The sequence below is a fragment of the Chelonoidis abingdonii genome, chromosome 6 (genome assembly GCF_003597395.2).
Source record: "Chelonoidis abingdonii isolate Lonesome George chromosome 6, CheloAbing_2.0, whole genome shotgun sequence".
In the NCBI taxonomy this organism is placed as follows: domain Eukaryota; kingdom Metazoa; phylum Chordata; order Testudines; family Testudinidae; genus Chelonoidis; species Chelonoidis abingdonii.
The window spans coordinates 95,205,191-95,223,901 of NC_133774.1; the positions used below are offsets into that span (position 1 = coordinate 95,205,191).

The 18,711-nt window shown below is 38.8% G+C and overlaps 1 protein-coding gene and 1 pseudogene across 8 annotated transcripts in view; both read left to right on the plus strand.

Moving 5' to 3' along the window:
* Nucleotides 1–18,711, plus strand: part of RFX3 (regulatory factor X3) — a 249,966-nt gene that overhangs the window by 86,509 nt on the left and 144,746 nt on the right. The gene's annotated exons all lie outside the window — the stretch shown is intronic.
* LOC116837459 (U5 spliceosomal RNA) lies at nt 15,855–15,960 on the plus strand (annotated as a pseudogene).

Genomic DNA, 18,711 nt, shown 5'->3' on the forward strand with positions numbered 1-18,711 from the left:
GCCAGAGAACAGTGGTTGCTACCAGGGCGCCCAACTAAAGCTAGTGCCACTGCCAGCAGCAGCGCAGAAATGAGGGTCGCAGTATATGAGTGATATGTTTTTCCATATGTCCAGATGTTCCCAGCAGCCTTCGCCCCCCCTCCCCCACAGTTGGGAGCTGACAGCTGGAGCTGTGGCCTCTCTGCCCAGTTGGGGGCTGACAGCCATCCTCGCTTCTGTGCTGCCTTCAGAACTGGCTCTCAGCCAGCTGCCATGGACCTTCCTGCAGCCAGGAGATGTTCCTGGATGTGAGTCTGACCGGGCTCCGGGAGCGGTTCCTGCAGGGGAAGAGGAAGTCCCATCCTTCCCCAACCTGGGCTGGGACTAGCTGCTGGAGCCTGGAGCATGTTAGGAGCTCCCAGTTGGGGCATTCCTAGCCCTGTCCCACTCCTACAATAGCCAGATTTCATGGTCTGTGACATGTTTTTCACAGACGTGAATTTGCTAGGGCCCTAATCATAACATTTATTTTATAGCACTTCACCTAACAGCAGAAGACAACACACTGGTGGATCAACTCAGTAGGTTCAGAAGCAGCTACCCACCTAAACTACCTCTGACGGAGAAAGTCTTTGCCTTTAAGAGTCATCTGGATAGTGATCTGTTTGCAGTTACAATGCCAAATGCTTCAGAGCAGGAGCACACAGCCTGTCCATTTCAGATGTGTTCCTATTTAATGGGGGAATTTTTCTATTCTACATTCTTTTCTCCATTTCCTCTAATCCATAGAGTGATATAGAAGATAAAGCAAGACAGTTCCAGAATAATTCTGATTACTGTTTTGCCCATGCTGGAGCAATGATTTTCAGTTCTCCTTCACATCTCTAAAGAAGTATATCGTTTCCCTGTGACTACAGATACGTTATCTCAGTAGGACAACTGGATCTTCCACCTAGCCCCTCAGTCTCTAAGCTTGCCAGCATGAGCTGTAGGTCTCTAGCTGGTCTAAAGAAATGGTACTGCATATCCTGTTAAACTCTAGAAAGTAATCCGTTTGTAAGTTCTGTGACCTCAAGTGGAAAAGATTTTTTCTTTAGGCGTCAAACAATGTAACACCTTCAGTCAGCATCATTTCAGTCCAGGGGTGGCCCTAGACTAGTTGTTAGCAACTGGCGCCCTAGGTGAACCATGCAGTTGGCGCCCCCAAACCCCAAGGGCAGATCTAGGCTGAGGGTTTTGGTAAACTGGGAAACATTTTGCCCCTTTTTTCCTTTTAATGTTTTTTAAGCTTTTTTTTTTAAACAGAGGCTTAATTATTCGGTTTGTCCATCTGTCTGTCCAGCCAATGTTTCTGAGATCAGATAAAATAAAGACACGGAATTTTTTAGAATAGATTTGGACATGACAGCTAGATGATATTTCAATCCTATTTCAAATAAAAATGCATTAAAAATGTTAATTATAATTTTTATTATTACAAATCCAAAATCATCCATGATTTAACTGCCATTACCACCACATCCAATATAGAAAGAAATAAGAAAACTCTTTAATGAACTTTAACCTGTATTTACAAAACACTCTGAATAAAAAACACTCTGTGCTCTTAAAACATGACTTTTCTTGCTTTAAGTTTTGAAAATTCAGTCACTAGTTCTTTTAGATCCAGTTTTCCAGCTATTTCATGGTCTATTGACATTTTGGCAAGCCCAACAAGTCTCTCTTGCACCATTCTTGAATGCAGATATGTTTTTACCAATTTTAACTTTGAGAAGCTACATTCCTTACTAGCTACTGAAACTGGCAAAGTTAAAAGAATGTGTTGAGCTATAAAAATGTTTGGAAAACTGTAAGTTTATTTTCACAAATAAACTTCAGTACTTCTTCAGGAGTGGAATGTTCCTTAAGTATCTTGAAAAAGCTTGAAGTTCACTACACAAATCTGTAGCATCAATGTCTTTTGAATTTTCACGAGTCAATGCCGACTCCAGTTTTACAAAAAATTCTCTTATCTGTTTTGCTGTTTTCTTTTGCAAGCTGTGGATATCATATAGAAAGCGAAATACTGACTCTAGCTGCTGCATCTGTTGAAATCTTTCGTGAATAGCAGTATCAAGGCCTGCAAAGTAGAAATCTACGTTGAGCCTTTGTTTTGGGTTCTGAATAGTGTGTGTCTTGTCCTTCATATGAAAACTGCTGTTTCCTTTGCTGAATGCTCTGGCTCTGGTTCAAATTCTGTTGGAAAGTCTATTTCTTCAGCAAGTGCGAGAGAATCTACCTGTGTTCTTTCAAACCCTTCATCACTTCTGAATTCCTCCAGAATGTTTTTAGTTTGCTGCAGTTTTTGAATAGCAGAATGTATGTTCACGTTCTTTTCCTGACGCTGCTTACTAGTGAGGTTAATTTCAAAAAGGATATTGTATCACAAAATGAGCGAAGTCACAAATTGGAACTTGGAAAGGCATTTGCAAGAGCTTCTGCATCTGAACATGCCTTATTGCCAGACTCCCATTATCCTAGCCTTGGCCACATAAGTTTTCAACAGATAATGACATTGTTTCAAGCTCTTGTAGAATAGTTTCAGTCATAAATGCTCCAGTCGTCTCCTTCAGTGGTACAAAACCCAAAAAAGGTTCCTTTATGAGCACTTCAACATTATCTTCATCTGCAGACTTTTCCATATCCACAAAACAAATGATCGTCATTTGTTCAACATGACTCACATCTGGTATACAGTCCAGTATTATTGAAAAGTATTTTGCAGAATGGGCAGCTTCTACAATTTTCTTTTTAATGGCATTTACTAGGATTTGAATCAGTTTATTCTGCATGTTTTTTCCTAAGTAATGAACCTGTGTTTCATGATCAGTTATTTTACATAAATGCTCCTTCATGACTGGATCAAACAAAGCTAGGTATTCAACAACTTTAAAAAAGTTTCCATTACATGGAGTGTATAATTTTTCATTTCTACTGCAGCTGCAGAAGGCTAAATTTTACCCACTGAGAACTCTTACTAAAGCAATCAGACACTCTAATATTTGTTGCCAATATTATTCTTTTTCCTTAATCACGCATAAATTTTCTTAGTTTTTCCTTTTTTCAATCATAATTTAAGTTCTTTCCAATTTTGAAAACATTCCCAATGTTCTGTATTACTTTCATGTGAAGAGAGAATTGAAGAGATGTTTTTTTCCAGTCCTTAGAACCATTTTCAGTAAGTGATGTACCAATTGCTTGATTTCTAAACAACTTGCAGCAAAAGCAAAACAGAGTCCTTCAACACTGAATATTGTAACCAGTTTCGATGAATTTCTTCCCCATTAATGAGTTTCCTCTTGTTATGCTGAGCAGAGAATTTTATTTTATTTCCATCCTTAAGGAAGGGAAATTTATGAACTTGTTCGGGTCCATGTTCCACGAGAATTTGCCGCACACTGTCATCACATCTGGGCCATGAAGCTGGGTCACCGTACTGTAACTTGTTTGTAACTTCCTCATCCTTTCTTCCTTCTACTTCATTTACTCAATTTCTGCATGTCTCTCTGAAGGTGAATAAACTTTCTCCATTTCCATATCAGTCTGATGCTGTGAGCTGCCTTCATCTAGAAGTAAGTTTCCATCATCTTGAGTTTACAAACTGCTTTTTTGTGGATGTGAGCTACCCTCCTCTCCAAGTAAAATTCCTTCGTCTGGATGCTGTGAACTGCCTCCATCTTTATTTGGATTAAAGAGAAGATATTTCCAGAAGGATCCCTGCTGTTTTGTTTGGTCCTTTCCCTTCTCAACCTTTCGTTTACGATACTCAGCTCCTGAGGGTTTTCTTTTTCCTCTTTCTGCCATGGGGTATTTGAATATTGTTATGTACTGTGCTCCCAAATGCAAACATTATAACATTAAGGATGGCTGACACACCCACCACTTGGTTGGCGATTTAAACCACATTGCAGCCATTCCAACACGTCTTTTCACTGCTTAAAGGTTCAGTGACTGGTAACATACACTCATTTACCTATTAAAACAGTTAGTTACAGTGTTTACACGGAAACAAAATGACCTTTTTCGATGTTATAACCTGACACCGTTTGTTTGGAAAGTAATCCCCTTCCTCATGGTACCCACTTAGAGTGTGATGTCATCGCTTTCATAGTCTATTAAGCGTTAACGCTGTTACTTTTCTTTTATGGACCTTATGTGTTACATGTGAACCAGTTATAACAAAGAAAAGTTCATAATTATACAGCCCAATAATAATGCTAAGGTTTAATAACGTTTAAAGATGCTCACATTTTGGATTTATAATGCTGAAAGACATTATTCTTTATTCTTTGGCACCAAGAAACACAATTTTCCACAGTGTTCACTCGATTCTTAACCATCTACCTGCAACATATGTTAAAATGGACATTTGACATGTATCAACTCGCGATATCTCTGCATAAATTTCCGGCTGTGCACCCTTGTTGTATATCAGAATTAGGTGTCACTAGCATTGCAGCTCTTGCCGCTGGCTAATATATTTCACTATGGCTGAGTTGTTGCTTATCAAAATTGCAGAGTGGGTCATCTTGACCCTACATTGCAAATTGAAAAAAAAATCTCTAAAATATTATTTATTTTTGCAGTAAAGAAAAGATTTGACATATTAATTCTCAGAAATGTAGAGAAATTAATTATAATTCATATTCTCTCTGTTCTTGTTGGGAATTGAAATAATGACATCTTCGTTATTTTATTTGTATTTTTTTCATCTTTTTCATTTTTTTCTTTTGACTTTTTTTTAATTTGACTCTTTTCCTCGAACTTGATGCCCCATTTAACTTGGCACCCTAGGCAACCGCCTGGTTTGTCTATATGGACGGGCCTCCCCTGTTTCAGTGCAAACTTGATTACTTGCTACATCTGAAACTATTCGGTCTCTCCTTCTCCTTGCTGAAATCTGCTTAGCTGCCAGTTCAGCTTACTGTATACCAGTGGACAGCCAATCTATGTTTACACATAACTCAATTAAACAGTTTATGAAGGTTACAGTGAATGTATATCTGCCAGTCAAAGATCACATATCATCATGGAACCTTAACCTAGTTCTCACTCAACCTATGAGACCCCCTCTCCTTCTTTGAGCCTATGAATGATTTATTGATGTTTTATGTGTCAATCAAGACTTACGTGTACTATACAAACTATTACCAGAAGAGTAAGCGAAATACAAATCTTGATGGTGTAGCCACTCTTCAGTTTCCCCAAAGACAAAGTGGTCCTCTATCCACATCCTAAATTCCTCCACAAGGTGGTTACTAACTTCCATCTTAATCAGGCAGTTAGTCTACTGATATTTTTCCCCAGACCTCCTGCACCTTCAGGTGAGTGGAAACTCTACGCATTAGTTGCTAAAATGAAGTTAGCTTTTTATTTAAATAGGACTAAAGACTTTAGAAAATCCTCTAATCTCTTTATAACATTCAAAGAAAGTAGTAAGTGTCTGGCTGTTTTACCTCATTTTTCGTTCGGATGGGTTGGGTTATGTGTTGAAGAGACCTACAGACTAGACTCTGGCCTCCTCTGCATAAAAATTGGCATTCATTCTACAAGGGCCAAAACAGTTTATCTATGGCATGCCATAGCCATATTCCCATTATATATTAAAATCAGCAGGGTTGCAACATGGAGCTCCATCTACACATGTTCTAAACATTATTCTTGATTTAGCATCTAAATCTGATGCACAATACTGTTGAGGAAGGTGGGATGCTGAATTCTAATAAAATCTTCCTCAATTAACAGTACTGCTTATCAAACTATCCCAGGAGTTGGAATGTATAGAGGCCACTCAAAGAAGAAATGAATTGTTACTCACTTGGAATCAGAGTTCTTTGAAATGGATTATATTCATTTATACTCCCTGCCCACCTTACTCACTCCTTTTGAGTCCTGATTGCTGTCTAGGACCTGAGCAGACAGTGGAAGGAACTAAGGTGTGGCTGCAGTACCATTCCATTTTTCAGAGCCTTGCCTTCAGAATGGTCAGGAACTGTGAAGGGACAAGTGCGAGAGTGCTCTACTAGACAGTGCTGTGAAGCATTCCACCAGCACATCCTGAGATTCTGAATGCATAGAGTTCATCTCAAAGAACTTCGATTTAAGGTGAGTAACCTTCATTTCTGTTTGTTGCAGAGGTATTGTGAGTACAAATACATGAAAATTTATGAGGCATGGTCTGCATTGTTGTGGGGAAACAGTAATCACTTTAAAGTGAATGTAAGACTGGAAGTTGATTTTTCACTGTTGACAGAAGCCAGGACCTAATGTATATACTAACTTAAAAAAAAAGGACAATAATTAAAAAAAAAAATCAAAAAAAGTTTTCAAGTGTCTCACAAAATTTACTTTAGATTTATTTAGTTTTTTTATCCTTTCTTATTTGTTGGTGTAGTTGATGGAGAACTGCAGTAAACGGATCACATAGTATTAGCTGAATCTAACTAAAACTTTTGAAAGGTGATCTGCAAGAAGTAATACAAAAGAAGGGCTATCAGTGTGTTATTTACATTAAGTATAGCTTATGTTTGTGTTTCAGGTTACACAACTTGCTGACTTCTGCTGTGTGCAATTTGTAATCATGAATTATGAATTAGGTATAAAATAGAGATATTTCTCCCAGATCAAAACAGTATACTAAAAAAATTCTGTCACTTACCACACCACTGCCCAATTGTTCTGTGTACCTGTGTAGTTCTGGAGGGGGTGTGCTGAGATGTCCCACAAAATAGAGCTGGGTACCTATGACTCTGGGATACCTGAAAAGCAAAACCAACCCCCTTCCTCCCCCGATAAAATAAATGTGTTGAATGATCTTGATCCTTGCTATTTGGAGCATGCAAAATATTGAGAGTTGTTCCAAAAAAATTCTGATTATATTTTGAGAAATTATGATGGAGCACTCTATCCTGGGAAGGAGTGACTCTGAAAAAGATTTGGGAGTCATGACAGATAATTGGCTGAACATGAGTTCCCAGTGCAATGCTCTGGCTAACGAGATCCTTGGATGCATAACCAGGGGAATCTTGAACAAAAATGGAAACTTTTTGTTTTTCACCCCTATATTTGGTACTTGTGAGACCTCTGCTGGAATACTGTGTCCAGTACTGGTGTGTACAATTAAAGAAGGATATTGTTATATTGGAGAGGTTTCTGAGAAGAGTCAGGAGATGATTCAAGAAGTAGAAAACATTCCTTAGACTCAAAGTGATAGACTCAAGAAGCTTAATTTATTTAGTTTAACAAAGAGAAGGGTTAAGGGGTGACTTAATTATAGCTTCTAAATACCTCCATGAGGAATAAATATTTAATAATGAGCTCTTCAGTCTAGCAGAAAAAGGTGCAACACAATCCAATGGCTGGAAGTTGAAGCTAGACAAATTCAGACTGGAAATAAGGTATACATTTTTCACAGTGTAATTAACCATTGGAACAGCTTATCCAAGGGTCATAGCAGATTCTTTATCGTTGACAATTTTAAAATCAAGATCGGTTGTTTTTCTAGAAGGTATGCTTTAGGAATTATTTTTGACGAATTCTGAGGGCTCTATTATACAGAAGATCAGATTAAATGATCACAATAGTCCCTTCTAGCTTTGGAATCTAAACATTTATGTATTAGGAAAATATTCAGGAAGCTGTAATACATGACTATAAGGATCAGATGATATTCTGCATCCCCCATATAAGTGATGGTGCATGTTTTTGCCATTGTCTTGATGTTTCCTGCTGACAGTTTTGTAGAGTGATTTTGTTACATTTGTATTGTATTCTGATTAGATCAGTTCTGTTTGTTTATAAAGTGTGCAATTCATTTAGGTGAGGATGGGCTGCACAAGGCCCTCAAAACCACTTAAGTATTGTGGTAGAGCTGCAGAGGGATGTTATGTAAAGCCTCCGCTCAAATGCAGTTGTAAGATCTGTAACTTGTATCATTAAGTTCTGCAACCTTTTTGCAGACTTTGTAACTTCAGTTATTGTAAGCGTAGCCTTTGAAGTTTTGTAACCTTTGCAAGCTCTGTGGCCTTTTCAGGTTGCCACTTGTATGAACTTCCAAGCTTTGTAATATCCCATCCCTCAGAGAGAGTGCGAACGAGGGAGTGTAAACAAGGGAGTGTATGTGAGACTGGGCAGAGAGGAACTGCAAGGAGAGAGGAGCCCAGACACAGGAGCCAGGTGTGTCTGATATAATCTACCCTGAGAAGGCAGTCATGAAGTGCTGTAAAGAAAAGAAGAACCTGTATGCATGAAAGGAAGTGGTCTGGGAATGCTTCTCGGTGACGGACACAGAAAGGAAACTCAGTGTACGTGACAGGAGCCGCCCAGTTCCAAAATAAGAGGAAGAAGGCATGCACACAAGCCCCTGCTTCTTGACCTTCTCAGCAGTCTGGATTCGTGACCGCAGACAGACACACCAGATCTATCATGCTTCGGCTTCTTGGCCTCCATGCTGTCTCCGGTAACTCTCTGCCTGTGTAAGTGTGTGGGTGCATGAGAGTATGAATGGAGTGAATATGTGCATGTATGAATAAGCTCCATCTCTTTTCGATCTGACCTAACAGCGGCATTGTAATAAAACTAATATAAGTGTGACCCTGGGTTGGTTTTTAGGGGAACTTAGGTAACAAGGGACACTGATGTGGCAGCTACTCAGTGGAGCCTCCAGATCACCACCTTGACAGTGTGGGTGATACTGAGGTGGGCTAAGGTAAGGGCTTAGGTATCCATGGTTATGCAGAACCAGTGGCCCCAGCACTCAGTGAGAGTGGTGCACATGTAGCTGCCGCTACTCTGGGGGTACGTCTACACTGCATGATTATTTCGAATTATCTTAAACCGATATTACAAAACAGATCTAATAAAATCGGTTTAGCGCGTCCACAGTGGGATCACGAAATTGATTGTTTGCGTCCATGGTCCAAAGCTACCATCGATTTCAGGAGTGTGCACGTGTGGGTAGCTGTTCCCAGCTATCCCATAGTCCCACTTCCGGGTTGAGAAGCAGTGGCCTGATTGGGCAGAAAAGCATTGCCCTTGGGTGTGCTGGGTACAGCCGCACCCTTCCCTTTGTAAGCAGCCGACAACTCCTTTGGGCAGCCTTTTTCCCCGAGTGCATTGAGCAAACGCCATAGCACACAATCGATGTACCTGAGATCACCAAACGGTATCCTGACCATTGTCAACACCGTCGCGTACTCTCCTACCAGCAGCATATCAGTACACAGAGGGTGACATTTACAGCACTCAAGGAATATTTATTTTACTTCTCTTTCACGTGCTGGGGGAGAAGACTGACGAGCTGTTCCGTGAACCACGCAAGACACCGTGTATTAAGCTACAGACATTGGGCGCTCAGCCAAGAATGCAAATAGTTTTCAGAGATTGCTGTGGAGACTGGTAGCTGTAGTCCTCATTACCCCCCCTCCCTCCCTCCATGAGCATCCGTTGAGTCTCTGGCTTCCCGTTACGGTGTCACGCACCGCTGTGTATCCTGGAGTTTATTTTTCAACGCTTTGGCATTTCCTGTTCTTTAACGGAGCTCTGATAAAAACAGATTTTGCTCACCATACAGCGATCAATCTAGTATCTCCCGTAAGGTTCAATGCAGGAGCTACTTTTGCATTTGAACTGTATCGCCACCAGTGCTGATCAGAGCTGGACACGTGAAAGCAGGAAATGTCATTCTAAAAGGTCTTGGGCTTTTCCTGTTTACCGCGCACTCCGCATCCGAGTTCGATGCGGACACAGAGCGGTCAGTGGTGCACTGTGGATACCTCTAGAGGCCAATAATGTCGATTTCCGTCCACACGAACCCTAATCCGAGTCACTTTCGAATTTAGCAGCGACTCCTGCTCGTCTGGGAGGAGTTCCGAAATCGATTTAAGGAGCCGTTTAACTCGATATTAATGACGACGTCGTGTGAACGGGTACAGCGTTAAATCGGTATATCGGCCATTAAACCGATTTAAAGTCGCAGTGTAGACCTGGCCTGGTTGAGAGCCTGAAGTAACTGCCATTACACTTAGATGAGTAAAGCTCAAATACTTTCTTACTTACCTTCCTTTGTAAGGTGCTTTGAGATTTGTACATGGAAAAACTCTATAAGAGTTAACTGTCGTCATCATCATCATTTGGGCTGTAAGTGTTGGAAAGAAATCATCTGATTTACAAAGGTTCTGATTGTTCTGGGGTCTGGTCTAACAAAGATTAACTATAAAAGCAGCAAAGAATCTGGTGGCACCTTATAGATTAACAGACGTTTTGGAGCATGAGCTTTCGTGGGTGAATACTCACTTTGTCAAAGATTAACTGATTTTACTTTCTCGAAGCGAATCAATATTTGTGATGAAAAAGGGGAAAATATTGCCTGGGAAAATAGTTTACCCACTTTAATCATCCCTGATGTAATTATTTCCTCAAAGTTAAAACATTAGGGCCGAATCATATAGGCAGTGCTATATGAGCGAACCTTAGGCTATGTCTATGCTACCTGCTGGATCGGCGTGTAATGATCAAACTATCCGGGATCGATTTATCATGTCTAGTGTAGATACAATAAAATTGATCTCCAATCACTCTGCTGTTGACTCCAGAACTACACTGTGGTGAGAGGTGGAAGTGAAGTCGATGGAGGAGCGGCAGTGGTTGACTCGCCGCTGTCCTCACAGCCAGATAAATTGACCTAAGATACGCCAATTCAGCTACGTTATTCATGTAGCTGAAGTTGCGTATCTTAGGTCGACATCCAACCCCCGCGCCCCCAGTGTAGACCTAGCCTTAGTGCCTGCTCATAGCTACTTACAAAATTGGAGACTTAGACTTCAGGGAATCTCGTTTGATCCTGAAGTCTGTAGATTTTGTTTCAGAAATGTCACTTGCTGAGGACAACTGCAGCCATGGCTGAAATCTGTGAGATTTTTTTTACAACTCAGCTGACCGTTCCTGTTGCCATAGAAATGGATGTCAGATTGGAGGGGGATTGGGGGAAAAGCAGGGTGGGTAAGTGCTTTAAAATAATCACTAGTTCCGTTTTGAAAGCATTATTATTGTAAAGTGCTTACTTTTTTGTTGCTCTGACATTAGCTTCTATAAGTGGAAACAGCAGTGAGCCACTGACTTGTTAGAACTCCTTCTAATATATTTCAGTTGTGGCATTTGGTTAAAATTCTCAAAATCTTTTTATTTTAAATACAACTAACAGACCTAGGCCTGATTCTGCAAACACACACAAATAACTTTATTCCCATGAGTGAAGCTTGTTCATGTGCAAGTAGGTGTTGTCAGGATTGGGCCTATGTTTTGGAAGATAAGTTTTTTTGTATGTGTTCTTCAGTAGTTTAAGTGAATGATCATGATCCTAAAATTGAATGCCTGCCAATGAATCCCTGCCTCTACATATTATTATTGACTGCTGTGTGCCTTTGTGCTGTCTGTCACAGGCATGTGTGTATGGATAGCAGATTGCCAGATCGCAGCCCCATTTAATGCTCAAGTCTTTAGGATAGCAGGAAATATGGTAAAACTGCAACTGCCAAACTTATGTCACATAGACCACCAAACAGCCATTTGATGACATCTTTTGGTTCTTACCAACTTGGCTAGATGTTTGGAATAGCAACCTTGAGATGAAAGATTTTTTTTATCCAATTACCAATGCCCTAAGCCATCCAGTCTCTCCTATTTTTTTTCCTGTTCTTAATACTGTGTTGTTTGTCACGCAGGTATTCGTAACAGAAGTTATCATTTTATATAGTAAATACATGTATATTGTACAGCGTTCATGGTGTGAAATACTTATTTCATAAAACAGGAAATGATACAGTATTAACAACACGATATCAGCACAATGTATTAATTATTGTATCTTTAAATGTTACGTAGCTGCCATTTCTAGTAACTGCAACCATTTCAAGTTGTTACAGCTGGATGAAGGATGAAAAGGGAGAATTTTTTATTTGCTTGGCACTGTGTTGTGGTTAACGTCTACTTTTACTTGTCATATGTTTAGCTACGAACATTCTGTTTAGAATTATATTGCTTCTCATCAGTTTTTCTCTTCCCCCCCACCGGCAAAGTATATTGGATTTTAGTTTATGAAAAATTGACAGAGGAACTTACATACCTTACATACATTTTGAATTATGGAAGTTGTTTACATATGGTAACTCATTACTTCATGGAAAGGAAAACTCATTTTAAGAAGAGATTTATTTATTGTTTTAAAGAGATTCAATCATTTAGGGTGACATTCATTTCCAGACCAAGGTCCTGCATGAAACTCTGTTCATCACACAAGCCTCACTTAAGTTCTTAACTAGGGTTTGTGTGGTGTATACTGCCTTGAGGATGGCCCAGCTGCACTGGGGTGAATTTTACTTAATTGTACATGTAGCTGAGATTTTCAAAGGATCTTAAAGAAATTGAGCACTCAGCTCCCACTGAATTTCAGTAGGAGTTGGGCATCTAACTCTACATTCCTCTGAAAATGCCAAACCTAGTGTACAAAGCAACAAAACAAAACAGACAAAACACACACATACACAACTTTGCACATAGAGGAGTAGTACCAGAGAAATTTGATATGGGAACAATTGATAATCTCTGTGGAACTGCTCCACAGGGAGCAAAATTGGTGGGTCTAACTGAAATAAACTACTCTAGCTAAAATAAAAAAGATACTCAGCAGTCATGAAGAACTCAAGATATGGCAAAGTTGGACCTAAGACTGTTGCTTGGAAAAAGAGAAAATGATGCTTAGGGTAAATAGTGTGTCCTAGATTCCAAGGGAAAAGGAGAAGGAATTATCAGGACTAAAGTCTCTGAATATGAGGAATGGATTTATTGCTTGAAGTCAAGTTTCTCTCTTTCTGGAGAACTAACTCAAGAGAAGGTGCCCACTGGTGGGTCATTGTTAGAGTATGTCTATACAGCAGTTAACACCCATGGTTAGCCCAGGTCAGCTGGCTTGGGTTCGTGGGGCTGTAAAATTACAGCGTAGATGTTTGGGCTTGGGTTGGAGCCCAAGCTCTGGGATCCTGTGAAAGGCAGGGTCCCAGAGCCCAGTATCCAGCCTGAGCCCAAATGTCTACATTGAATTTTTACAGTTCTGCGAACCTGAGTCAGCTGACATGAGTCAGCCACCGGTGTTTAATTGCTATGTAGGCATACCTTCAGAGTCCTCAGTCCATTTACTGAACTTTCTGTTGTAGAGTGGCATGATAGAAAATATGTTTTGATCCAGGTTTGTTTGTGTAGGTAGTTTCTGATTTGATATTATCAAAATATTTAAATACCTATAATGCACAAAACAGAGTCAGTATCCCAGACATCTCACATTTACACATGATTTTGATACTAAATTGGGAAATGAATAAAAATATTATGCTAGTGGAAATCTGGATAGGTATGCTTAGGAAATATTATTGTAAACAAGTTTATATCAGTGCAAAAATATTTTAAAATTAATGTATTGTTTTAAGTGTTGAAATCAAGAATACTAATCAGTAAAATTTTTAGAAATTAACTTTTCCACAGTTGGTTTATTTTACTTTTGGATTCCCTCTTCATTGAAGCCAAAACATTTGGTTCCAAGGTGTGCTCTGAAATAAGGCACGAATCCCCTGCTGAATAGGTGCAAGGGTTCACTCATATAATAAGCTGATTGATTGGAGACCAGGATAGAACGTACGTTAGCTCTTCCTTTCCGTGTGTCCTTTCCCACCCTTTGTCACACTTTTAGAAGTGCTGCTATGCATACATCTAAAGTAGCACGTTGTACAGTACAGAAGGCATACTAAAAACTGCATGCTTATATGTTGGTAAGCAGTAAAGGGATTCTTTTTTTAAAAAAAACATGATTTATAGCAGTGTGTGTTTATTCCAGAGCTAAAAACAAGAGAATAAGCGTATTTTAAGGCTTTTTCCCTGCTTAGAAGGAATAAATTTCATTGTAATATTTTATGTATTTATATATCAGATATCTGTTACTAGAAAATTTTAAATTTAGATTTTTTTAAAATATGTTTTTAGGAATTTATGTATATATTTACTTTTCCTGGTGTTTCAAGAGGAAAAATACTGATTTATCGTAAATATAGACATACATTTGGTTGGTTGGTTATTTTATTGACCAGCTGGGAGCAAATGGAGGTAGCTTGAGCTGTTTTATTGATATGTGATGTCTTATTTTGGGGATTTTGTAATAGTGCTCAATATAAGCCTGTGTGTTTGTTTATCTGTTTGATTATGTAGAGATATCTGTTTTGATATCTATAAATATAAGCATACAAATTTATGTTTTATAAAAGACAGAGTACCATTTAAAAACTGGAGTTTTAATATCTACAGTGGATAATTTAACAGTCATATTTACAGCAATTTTTATTCTAAGAATATGAAATACCTCACTAAGGGAAATATTATTGAATAGTAGTATGCAATGTTGTAGCTATCTTGGTCCCAGGATATTAGAGACTCAAGGATGAGGTAATATCTTTCATTGAAGCAACTTTTGAATGGTAATGTCTATTTTTAAAATGGAGTCAACTATACCTGTGATAAAAATTTCAAACTAGTGTATGAGTGTTTGTTGCCATAATTTGTATCCTTTAAGTGCCACATTCTAGATTTATGTTTTAACATTTATCACTGACATTCTGAGGGGAAAAGTTTTGACAAGCAAGTTGACCTTTCACAGTCCATGGAGCAACCAGAGCAATCTAATCACTGTATACGGTAGGCTGAAGGCTGCAAAATGTTTATTGATTCAAAAGTAACTTATTGTACATTTTGCAAGTATGAGGCAAATGTGTTTCATATGTCTCTGTATTCTCTAATATAATAGGTATATCACATTTTAATTTCCCATTTCTTGTTATAGTTGTCAGATATACTTTACGAAGACACAAAGAGAAAAATAAATAATTGAATTACAGGGTTATCAATACAGGATATTACATCCATTAATATAGTAAAGCCATATAAGCAAACAAAACTTGCATTATAGATTCTCCTCTCCATGGTTAGCTTCCCTAGAAGGTACAAAATTACATTATGTTCTGTAATTTTCTGTAAAGAATTTCCCACCTGGCTTGGGGAGCAACAGTCTAATGCAGATATCACTTTAACTTGTATCCTCCTACATATGAGTACTAACACTAATCCACTATCCCTTTGGGATGCTTTAGGAAAATATAAAATTTGATTTTTAAATTAATTTAGCTTAGGTTTTTTTCTTTGGGAAATTACAACTCTAATACATGTACTGATAATTTTGGATATGTTTAAGTGGTGGTGTTTCCAGGATTTAATGGAATTTTAATAATACATTTTACACCACTTGTGAGAATAAATTAGCAAAAAAGCCTTGTTGTTTAGATGTCTGTTCATTAACTGAAAAGTTCTTTTGAAAGAAGAGGAAACTAATGGCTGTATTATGGGACCCAAAGAATTATACTGTCTTTTGACAAGTTAAGCACAAAGTCCACATAATTGTCACAGAACAATAAAACAGGAACATCATTTTGTTTAAGAGGGTTAACCTATACTTCCATGCTAATTTTGTCCTGAACCCATCCCAGGACATTTTCACAGGCAGACACATTCAGTCGTATCTAGCTTTCAGGTGTGGAATTTCCTGTATTTGAGGTAAGATTGAAAAAGGTCCAACTGCATCTTCTCCTTATGCTCCCTCATTACTCCTGAGGCAATTCTGCACCAAAAAATTAAAAATTCTGCAAAATGCTGCATATTTTATTTGTCAAAATAACACAATATAATCATGCCAGTTTCAATTATTTTGGTAATTTATTTCAACTACAATACAGAAAAAAGTCACAATAACTATTTAGTTCGTATAAATCTTTCGCCTTTTACTAAAGATTTCCTAAAGAAATGAAAGTTAAGTTACAAATGTTTGGTAACCAGTACCCTGCATTCCAGTTATAATCCTTGCTAGCTACTTTGGGAAATGCTTGGTTCTGACTGTCCTGACATTTTGTTGACTGCTTGATAAACATTTTATTTGTCCTCAAGGTCTTTTTTTTTAAATGGGTAAGTATAATAGATCCTGAGCTGTAATCTAATCCCATCGTGACACTCTGGCATAGGAAAAAAGCAACAAAGCACACAGATCTTCCTAGGTGAGGATTCCCTTACTGTTGTTTACAATAAGGGTCCTTCACACCACTGTGGCAATATAAAGGAGCCTTAAAACTTTTATGCCTGTTTTATGCCCGTGGGGGAATTCACTAAGAATGGGAACGATTAACTAACAATAAAATTAACAGCTATGCAGGCAGACTACTACATTTTCTGCTCTGTGTGAGGGGACAGAGCCTACCTCATGCCTACTTCCAAACAGCCCGAAGCCCTATTCTTCCTTGCTGGGTGCGCCACAATAGTCAGTGAGAGGGACGGAGTTTCACTCACAGGCATGCCCAGACCTCCTCCCCGCACTGATTTATGTCTCCGCCACCTTCTCCAGGTGCTCAAACAGACACACCTGGGCTGCTGGGGAAATGTTAAATAGTGTGTGTCCTCCGCAAATTTCCTTGCTTCCCCATTTTTTTGTGATGAAGCAAAGAAATCTGCTGGGGACATTAATTCTGCGCACATGCAGTGGTGCAGAATTCCCCTAGGATTACATTATGTCATGTGGAACATATATCCACCTGGAAAACTGTGTCCACAGCAGTTCTGCAGAATTTCCAACCAGGTCTTGGTTATGCATGTTAAGCTGGGGTACTTCTACACAACAAAGAAAACTCCGCAGGAGAAGAGTCTCAGAACCCAGGTCAACTGAATCAGGCTCTTGTTGTGGCTAAGTGTGGCAGTGTAGATGCTTGGGCTGGAGTGAGGGCTCACAGGCCTTCTGTCCTTGCTGGTTTTTAAAGCCTGGGTTCTATCCTAAGCCCGAATGTCTACACAGCAATTTTTAGACCCACGAGCCTAAGTCAATTGACCTGGGTTCTGAGACTTGCTGCCATGGGTTTTTTGGAGTGTTTGTTGTGTAGCCAAACTCTGAGACCTCATTCTTGATCAAGTCACAGATGTAGTATGGTAGCTTTCTTTGCTACTGATTTTACATTCAACATCATGATGCAAAAAGCCAGATCTGTGTTCACTGACATACTAATATCTTGAGAATTATTAAGAGTGAACCAAAGGAACTGAGAATTAAATCTAGCTTTAGAATATTTTTCATAAAATAAAAATAGTTTTCCGTTCTCAAGGAGTGACTCCTTAACGCACTCTTTCTCTTTTCTAATGCCATGTGAGTTGACTATTGTGACTATTGAAAAAGCAAGGTCTGGCATGTTTTCAGCAGTGGAATCCACCAGGAAACTTTTTGGTCCGCATGTGTTGTGTGGATTAGGGGTGAAGTTAGTTTCATATTTTAATTGAGGACTCTGCCTTGCTTTTATTGGACTGGGGAGGAATAGGGAGAGGAGGCTCTTTCTAAACAGATATCCTGGAAGGTATACTATTCTAATATTGTAGCTATAGACAGTTTACACATTGTTATTAATATTACAGGGAAAACTGAATAAAGATCTGTTAAGGGTGATCTGTTCAGTGTCCTAAGATTCATTACCTACTTTTATTACTGAGTTTTAAAAGTCTAGCTGCTTGAGTAGTTGTTATATCAAGAAAAATGACTCTAATATTACAATGTATTATTATTTTATTAGTATGAACTAGGCCAATTTCTTCCCATGTATTCTTTGGCACTTTTTGTTGTTCAGTTATGAACAGGTCACAAGTATTACTGTGACTATCAAGATATTCAGCCATGTTCACAGACGCATCATCCCTTTGAAATTTCAATTCCCTTGAAATGCATTTGCACCCTAGCCCCAAAGTAGAGTTTCAATATGTGAGAACTTGTAGTTACGATTTTTGGGTAGGCTGACAAATAGTGAAAAAAACAAAGTGGTATGTCTTGAGTATAGTGAAGCTTATATTCCAGTCCCCGGGATAATTAAGGCAGCATGCCAACTAAGCTGACTCAAATCTGCAAGTTGGGAGCCTTGGAAAAGGTTAATGGTACTTAACCAATTAAGAGTGCAATATTGCTGTTTCATTAATTTGTCACAAAACAGCTAAATATTTAAAATGAGGATATAGTTGACATTTCAAATTGCTTCCTGTGAAATAATGGTTGCTTTGTGTGTGATTTTTATTAAAAAAAAAAAAAAAAGCATGATGGAGTTCTTGTGCACCTTCCTACATCTGTGATCTGTATCTTTCTTGACCTAATTTGCCATGTAATTATTCTCTCTGCCAAAGTCCCTCTTTAAAACTGCTTGGGGCCTATAAAGCCTAGTTCTCTCCTTAGAGAAGTGTTAACAAATAGTGACATAGACAAGAACAAATAAATAGTCTGTACAAAAAAAGTGGAACAAACAAGTCTCAGGCTATGTCTACACTATGGGATAATTTTGAATTAACATAAACCAGTTTTATAAAACAGATATTATAAAGTCGATTGCACGCGGCCACACTAGGCACATTAATTCGGGCGCGTGTGCATCCATGGTCCAAGGCTAGCATCGATTTCTGGAGCGTTGCACTGTGGGTAGCTATCCGTAGCTATCCCATAGTTCCGCAGTCTCCCTGCCCCTTGGAATTCTGGGTTGAGAGCCCAGTGCCTGATGGGGCAAAATCATTGTCGGGTGGTTCTGGTACAGCCTC